Source organism: Pogona vitticeps, chromosome 2 (assembly GCF_051106095.1).
Source record: "Pogona vitticeps strain Pit_001003342236 chromosome 2, PviZW2.1, whole genome shotgun sequence".
NCBI classification, from domain to species: domain Eukaryota; kingdom Metazoa; phylum Chordata; class Lepidosauria; order Squamata; family Agamidae; genus Pogona; species Pogona vitticeps.
Genome location: NC_135784.1, coordinates 49,147,570 through 49,156,646, shown reverse-complemented (window position 1 = coordinate 49,156,646; position 9,077 = coordinate 49,147,570).

The window sequence follows — 9,077 nt, the reverse complement described above, 5'->3', positions numbered from 1 at the left end:
AGGGATACATCGTTAGAAAAGGAATCTGAAATAAGCCTGCCAGTTTCATTATGTATTTATATAAACCTATGTTGTCACCACAGATTTATCAACATTGTATAGGTTTCTGGTCACCTTATACGAAAAAGCAGAGGTGCACCAACCACAATTCAATTCAGAACTTGTTTCAGAACTTTGGAAATTGGTGAGATTCAAACTAATTTGGAACCTATATGATTTGGTTCAAACCAGTGTCAAGACCAAAAAAATTCCAAGATTTCTCTCTTTCACTCTCTGTGCATCGCATAGTTAATTACACTAAAGTAGACAATTGAATCAGTGGGGATTTTGTGAGTCAACCTCTCTTTAAGTTTCATTGATTCAAATGGGCTTACTCTAACTGGAACTTACTTTGAAGTCACAAAGTAGGCCCATTTGAATCAACAGATCTTATGGAGGATTTCACTGATGATTCAATGGATCCACTTTAGTTCAATTTATTATGCTAAGCGACAGAATTTTGGCCATTGTCTATCATTGGAAGTGAGAGAAGTGTTACAACCAGCTATATGACATTTACAAACATACCAACAGTTTAGGATCTTGGTACTTCTTGGTACATCTATTCCACAAAAGAGCTACTTGTCCCACATGCTCATCATAGTTCATGATGTTAAAAATGGTGACAGCTTCAAATCCAAAAGAGGAACCCTGCTTTCTCGCTTATAGCCTCTTCATTCTAGAACAAGCTTCCAGTAGAGGTTTATCATGCACCCCCCCCCCGTTTTCAGGAAATTAGTAAAAACTGAATTGTTTAAAATGGCATTATTAATGCTTTTAACCACAGACCTGAGATGTCCACATTCGTTTAGACTGTTTAATTCTATTCAAATTTAGATTTATTTATTTTTTAGCTAGTGACAGTATTTCATTTATTTTATGGGAATTCTTGTATATTGTATTTCATACTGTTGATTTTAATGATTTGTCATATTGTGAACTGTCTAGAGAGTGGTTACAAGTTTAAAAACATGCTTGCATTTCTTAAGAGGAAATTTTGCCTCCAAGCAAAATATCTTGGGTCATTTGTGCTATGTTGTTGCTGTTGTTTAGTTGTTAAGTAGTGTCCAACTCTTCGTGACCCCATGGACCAGAGGACGCCAGGCCTTCCTGTCTTCCACTGCCTCCTGGAGTTTGGTCAAATTCATGTTGGTATTCATTTGTGCTATACACTTTATATTTTGATATCTTTAAAAAGTAAAACTGCAGTAGCATGCTTATTTCATGCTATTAAAAGAACACTTCAGGAATAGTTACCTCTTCTGGGAGAACCAAGTTTCAGATGAATAAATGCTGAAATCTTTGTGCAACTGTAGCTTTTATATTTGAAGGAATAAAAAAAAAAGGACTTGCTTATAGCCCAGATTCTTTGTGGATCATTCTTCTGAAAATAACAAACAGCAGGTGGTCTGTCCTGGAGACTGTTTCAAAATAACACGGCTTGTATCCAATATGTGTCACAGCACCTGCAGATTTATTTCTACAAGCAGAAGCAGGAGGGGCAATTTCCTCTTTCTATTGCAGCCCTCAAATACTTGAATAATGTTATAAATCTAACCTGGAAGACTGGAAAATTCTTAAGAGTAGGTAATAACAAGGTCTATGGGTGGGGCAGGATTACAGAATTCCATCACTTCCATGAGTTATGCATTTCAAAATGTTTACATTTAAGCCCATCACTTCAACCTTCATTGATGCTCCAGTATCTTAGCATTAGACATTGCACTAAGTAACCAGAAAAACTCTGGAAGAATCACTGCAATACTTTTTCTGCTAAAGGGAGTCTTCATGTATTTGTTTTGTGTTTTGTGGGGTGAGCAATTCATGTCCCTTTCCCTCAACCCTTTTTTTGTGAAATGCATATAAATGTCACTTTTGCACTTTCAGCAGAGTCTCATTCTGTTGTCCAAGAATGAGATAAGTGTGAATTTGTGTATGTAACTGGGAGTGGAGACAGTAATAGACACAAGGGCAGAACAACAGCTATCTAGCAAGGGCTAACTTTGCCTCCATGGACACGCTCTCTCTCTCTTGCTGAATAAGAGACAGCATCCACTCATGCTAGCAGGGTACCAGTATTCATAGAGACTCTAGGCCAGCAGACAGATCAGACATGCAGTGCTGGTTGTGGTGCCTGGTTGGCAGAGAAAACAAGCAGATGGTGGAGAAGGCAAGCCTTCAGTGAGAGGCAGAAAGACAGGAAAGAAGAGAGGTATTAACATGCCAGGTAGGCATTGTTTTGCTGCCATTGAACATGTTATGCAGCAGAAGGTATGCTCTACATTCCTGTTAGACTGCCGGCAGAAGGAGAACATCTAGATGGACAGGAGAAATGGGCAGAGAATATCTGGTTCTTGCCAGCGATGTACAGGCTGGCAGACTAAGGAGGTAGGTTGTGGTGGTGGAATGAAGAAGGAGCTGATGGTGTACGAACAAGAAGGGAGGAAAGGAAGAGGCTGCTTGCCATAATTCTTTATCCTCATGGATAACCCCGGCCTGGCACTAAGTGCCTCGGTTCCTTTCTTGCCACCACTACTGCAGCAGCACCTTGGTTAGGAGCTTTCTGTTTCTCTTTCAAAAAACAGAACAAAACACCTTACCCTTTTCTTGGACCTCCCGGATTTCTGACTTGGACCATTAGACAATTCTTCTTCCTGTGAGTTTTTTTTTTTAAAAAAACAAACTGTTATTTACTTAGGTGAAAGAGCTGTGACTTTGTTTATGGCTGCTCCAGGCCTTTTGAGGTGTGAGTCCTGCTCCAACAAAATAGGCCTCTCAGATGGGCATTCCCGCTGTTTGTTTTGCTTAGGGAAAGAACACCAGCTGGCTCTCGGTGTGGCTTGTAAGAACTTTACGAAGCCGGCTCTTAAGTTGAGAGTTCAGCCTCCCCATTCCTTTTTGTGGGAGAAGTCCTTGTCTATGTCTCAAGGGCCCCCCATGAAATCTGCCCAAGCTTCAGAGCGTTCTCCAATCTCAGGCTCCTCATCTCCTTCTAAGGCCCTGAAAGAACCTAAGATGACATTGAAGTCCCATACTTCCTCCTCGGACTCGAGGTTGACAGCTACAGTATTGACACCAAAGTCTCCCTGGGTATCAATGCCAAATAAAAAGAAGCTTGCAGCTGCACAGAAGCCTCGGCACATGGCAGAAAAGATCACACCGTTGCCACTGGTCACTGATACATCCTGGTGAGAATCAATATGCCTTAGCATACCTTTGGGAGATGAGGATGCACTGCCCCTGATGCCAGAGGCCGCGCCATTCCCGCAGTTTAGTCAGTCACCTGACTGGGGACATACCTCATTTGTACAGTTGGCACAGTCTAGCCCTTGGTCTCATCCAGGCTCGTTTTCTGGCATGCTTCGATATTGCCTCTGGAGTCAGTCCTGTTGGAGGCCCCTAGGAAGAGAACACAAAAGACTCAACAGTTGGAGCCACCTGTCAAGCCTGATACTTCCCAATCACAGCCTATGCCTACGCCTCCTGATGATGGCTATCAATATCATGAGACTAAGAGGTCGTGGTACTATGAATCCCCTCATCTCTTCAAGCTTGAGTCCGATCCTTGCCTCTATTCTAGACCTCATAGGCTTGAGCCCTACTGTAGATATCAGTCGACATCTGGATTTTACAGGCCGTATTCTCCTTCGCCTTCACCCTTGCCACCACGTTATCGGTTCTACACCGACCACTACCCTGAGGAGGAGTTATACCCCAGGCCACCATCGCAATCTTACCAAAAGAGGCCCTTGCTGGCTACTTACCTGAGATGAAAAGGCAGTACTATCTGCTATCAATGCCACAAGGAGCTTCTTGCTCAGACTTGGTCCCAGGACACCAGCTGTCTCCAGATCAACTGGCTCCTAGGTATGAGGGGGAAGGGAGGAGAGTTGGTCATGTTGAAGCTGGAGGCTATCATCCGGCATTATTGTGTGGTGATCTCTCGCCTTCCCCAGACCACATCCCCCTAGACCTTGATACCAACTTAGAGGCCTCTGAGATTAATAGGCAGAAGGAGTCGCCAGCAAAAGTTCCCATCCTGGATTCAGATATGGCAGAGAATCGTCTTCCCTCTCTATGCAAGGACTATACTTTGTATTCTCAGCTGATATTGCAAAGGTGATGGACTTGGCAGTTGATCAGCCTGTATTGGAAGAGATAGACAAAGTATATAAGGACAATACGCAAGATCAAAGTCCTCCCCTCTGCCCTGCCTTCATTTCATCCCTGCTGAAGCTAGTGAGAGAGACATGGTTGAAACTATCTACAGGTTATCAGATCCCCAAAAGGGTGGAGAATCTATATAAAACTAATGGCAAAAACACGGACTTTCTATCAAAGCATCCGTTGCATAACTCCTTTAACACTGACGCCACACAGAACAGAGCCAGAAATCACTCTGCAATGACCCCAAATAACAAGGATGGTAGAAAGCTTGATGTTATTGCCAATCAAATTTAGTATTTGGCTTTCTTTGTGCTGGGAGTGGCCAATTATACTGCTGCCATGGGTGCATACCATTGGTACCTATGGAATAGGGCTTTGCCTGCCCTTGAGGCTGTTCCAGAGGTGGTCCGAGCCCTTGGCCTCTCATGCTGCCAGGAAGCGATGGGCCTAGCATGGCAAGACATATCGATGCTGCTTCCGAACCTATCCTTATAGGCCTTCTCAAGACCAACAGAGAGCTCAGGCCTCAGGATTCCCTCTGACATCCTTTTGCCAGCAGGCAGGCAGACAGTGCCCTCATCAAAAGGTGCGTCGCAGGCTGTCATTCCTGGGGAGACGCTTTCATGACCAGCTGGTCCACCAGCCTGCTGTACATGTTTCCACCAATTCTGCTCATTCAGAAAAGAGTAATCAAGGTACATCAGGACAATACAGACACCATCCTCATCACCCCTTGATGGCCCTGCCAACCATGGTTCTCTGCCCTGCACCAGAGGGCAGCAGAGCATCTCCAACTCCTGGCAATTCCTCACTTATTGACCTTGCATCACAGCAGGACATTCCACCCAGACCTGGACTCCCTTCATCTAACAGCATGGAGGCTATCCCCACTATAGCCGACAAGCCATGCACAGAAACACTCTACAACACTGACGTGCTCCTACAAATGGAAAGTCTTTTGTACGTTTGCATCCTCACACCACTTACTTGTACAGCAGACCTCTCTCGATGTGGTCCTTCCGTTCCTCCTCCATCTTTTCTGGCTGGGCCTTTCTCATTCTACACTGAAAGTTTATATGGCGGTAATAGTGGCACATCAGTTGCACTCTTCAGAAGCAGCAGCTTTGTTCCACCATCCCACTCTCAAGCAGTTCTTATGTGGCTTGAAAAATTTGTGCCCAACTTACAAACCTCCTACCCCCACAGCGGTCCCTTCAGCTTGTACTTAATCTCCTCATGAGGCCTCCATTCGAACCCCTGGCTACGGCATTTGAACAGCTGCTCACTCTGAAGACTGCCTTCCTCCTTGCCATTACCTCTGCACATCGGGCAGGAGAGCTGGCTGCTCATAGAATGGACCCCTCTTTCCTTTAATTCCACCAGGACAAAGTGACACTCTGCCCAGACCTTTCATTTGTGCCTAAGGTGGCCACCTATTTTCATTTAAGCCAGCCTATTGTACTCCATACATTTTTCCCTGCACCAACTTCACATCTTGAACGTTCTTTGCACTCCTTGGATGTCAAGCGGGCACTCTCCTCCTACGTCTCTACGTGGGACGGCTGCATGGCCTGGAGCAGGAGAGAGGAGAAAAGGCAAAACTCTCTCTTCAGCTGTGATGTCATTTTCCTGTGCTCGCTGTTGTCTGGGCAGGCAGGGAAAGCATTCCTGCTCTGGCAGCTCTGTGCCTTGCAGAGCAAACCTTCTTGTCAGTCTATGGCATATTGTGAAGTTCTTCTCTAATTACATGGATTGGTGAAGTCAAATATAAGTGAAAAGAGGTGAGAGCTATAATTAAGATAAGACACCTCAGGCTTTACCCAAGAACAGCAGAATCTTGAGAAAGATAGGATCTACAGGGGAACGTACTTTGGGGCATTAGGAAAAAAATCACGGCAACTGCCAGCCTGATTAACTTTTTGGTTTATGGAACCATAATCTTTTTTTTTTCTGTTCAAGGGGTTCCACCTTCTCCTCCTCCTTTATCTTGGGGGAGCTTGCACCTATATCTCAAAACAGGGTGAATGGGAGTTGGTGCTGCTTGCCCCCGGTGCCAGTATTGCTAGTTACATCCCTCATAACCATATACACAAACACACTCATTCCCTAACCTTGCTGGAAGAATGGTCTTTCTAATATGGTCTGAATGACTAGCTCAGTAGTCCTTGAAAATTTACAAATCCATAGCTAAAACACCCTTGACCGATGGTTGTTCAGCCTCTTGTAACATTTTCCTCATAGTTCGTCAGAACCTCAATGGGGATCCATAGGTGACACCATTGCATACATGACTTACAGGACCCAGTACTGGCTCTATAAAACACAGCAGTTCATGCACTTATATATAGTCTGTGTAATTACATAGACTGGAGGTCTTGCTGTCTCCAGCAGAAAGATGAACTAATAGGGAGCATTATGCCAAAAGTTGGAAAGTTACTTTTTTGAAGAACTCATTACTGCTATACAGATTTTGCCATTATATTTTCAGTACTTTTCAGTTCATTTGTAAAAATATCCAAAAGGAAGATAATGCTTCTAAAAGTCACAAGTAATTTTTACATTTCTAAAAATCACAAGTAAATAGGTGCAAAGTAACATTAGCAGTTGTTATATTAATTTAAAGAAAAAAAATACTGGTATCCATTCATTACCATGCTAATGAATTGTTAAAAGTTGTAAATTGTTACAACTTGTTACTTGTAAAAAGTTATTGCCAACCTCAATACAGTGGTGCCTTGCTTAACAATTACTTCGTTAAACTACGAATCCGCTTTACGATGAGGTTTTTGTTATCGCTATTGTGATCGCAAAACAATGTGTCTATGGGGAAAATCCGCTTGACGATGATTGGTTCCCTGCTTCGGGAACCGATTTTTCGCTAGATGACGATTTTAAAACAGCTGATCGGCAGCTCTAAAATGGCTGGCCGCTGTGCAAAATGGCTCCCCGCTGTGCTTTAGGACAGATTCCTTGCTTTACAGGCACCGAAAATGGCCACCCTATGGAGGATCTTCGCTGGACGCTGAGGTATTTAGCCCATTGGAACGCATTGAACTGTTTTTCAATGCATTTCAATGGGCTTTTTCATTTCGCTGGACGAGGATTTCACTTAACGATTTCAACGGAACAAATTATCCTCTTCAAGCGAGGCACCACTGTATCTGATATTTGTCTTGCAGAGTTACTCTAGGTCTTGCAGTTTGCCATAATGTGCATCTCTTGCAGGGCTTAAAACAGAGGTGGTCAGATTGCTCTGCAGGGCTGCATGTGGACCCTAAAAATTTGCTCCAGACACCTTGCTCCCTAACATTTTCCTCAGGAAAAGTTATGTATTGTATTGTCATTTCTGGAGGAGATGTGATTTGCCTTTTAACTAGGTCACAGCCTCTCCCCCATAGCATTTAACCTGCTCAAAATACACTTAAAAAAAAAAAAACAGCAGACTTGAAATTATTTTGGAGCTCATCTCTCTAGGTCTGGGGCATATACTTTTGGAAGTATATGCTGTCCCATAGGATCCTGGGGTTAGAAAACTGGCCTGCTGAACTATCAAAATGTCTAATCCAATTTTGGGTAGCATTTGAGAATTATTTGAGAAATGCTAGTACAGATTTGCTATTGCAGTTAACAGGGCAGGTTCATGAATGCCACCTTGGCAGAAATAATTGGAGACTTCTACACATTGCTACTTAAATTAGAGTAGGCATGAGTACACTTTCACTGGGTAAGATTCATCAGATAGGTCATTACTACCATTATTACTGTTCATCTGCTGAAGAATTTTGTGAAGTCCTTGCATATTTCTATCCTAGCTGGTTCCACAAAAAGACACCATTTTACGTTATTTGTACATGCTTTTCTTTATGGATACATTCCATTTTCAGCTCTCTGGCACACTTAAATACTTACTCAAACAACAAGATGTTCTACTTAGTTACAGCAGCTGAGCATAGCAGTTCTAAATCACAGACTTTGCTTTTTAAAGCAATATTTCATTACAGCAATACAATCAAGCAAGTGTCAAGGATGTTCTTCAGTTAACAGTACTTACACTTTCTTTTCTGGCTGACAATCAATTTTGAAATGACATTTTCTTATATAATGTGTTGTTAAATATAGTTTGTGAATAAATGTATGCAGATAGAAGTTATACACATGTTGTTAACTGCATTTCATTTTCAGACCAGAATATTGATACATTGCAAAATTTTGCAGGCTTACTTGTCCAATAATTAGAAGAATGTTCTCTGACACATGTGATTGCCCCCCAAAGATTATGACTGTGCTAAAAGTGAATGTAGAACACATTAAATATGAAGTTGAAGTGTTTATTGTCAAATAATCTTTAAATTAACTTCTTGATACTTTACAAAACACATAATGTGATAGTTTTCTAAAAGCAGGAATTTGATCTTTCTGAATTCTATAAGGAAGCCTTTGAGCTGTGCCCGTTAGACTAATGGGTGACCAGAAAATAGCTATCCACAATAGTTTGGACTTTTTCAAATGTATCAGAATTGCTCTTTGCAGTTGATCAAAACTTGCATTTCAATATTATTTTGAAACACAGTCATGCATTTAAATACATATATTTATATACATACATACATACACACACACACACACACACACACACACACACACACACAGACATACATATATACATGTATACATATATACATACATACATACATATATACACATATACATACATACACACATGCACACATACACATATACACACACATACATACATAAACATATACATAAACAAAATCAGCATAGTTAAAGCTATGATTTTTCCAGTAGTGATGAATGGAAGTGAGAGCTGGACCATAAAGAAGGCTGACTGCTGAAGAATTGATGCTTGT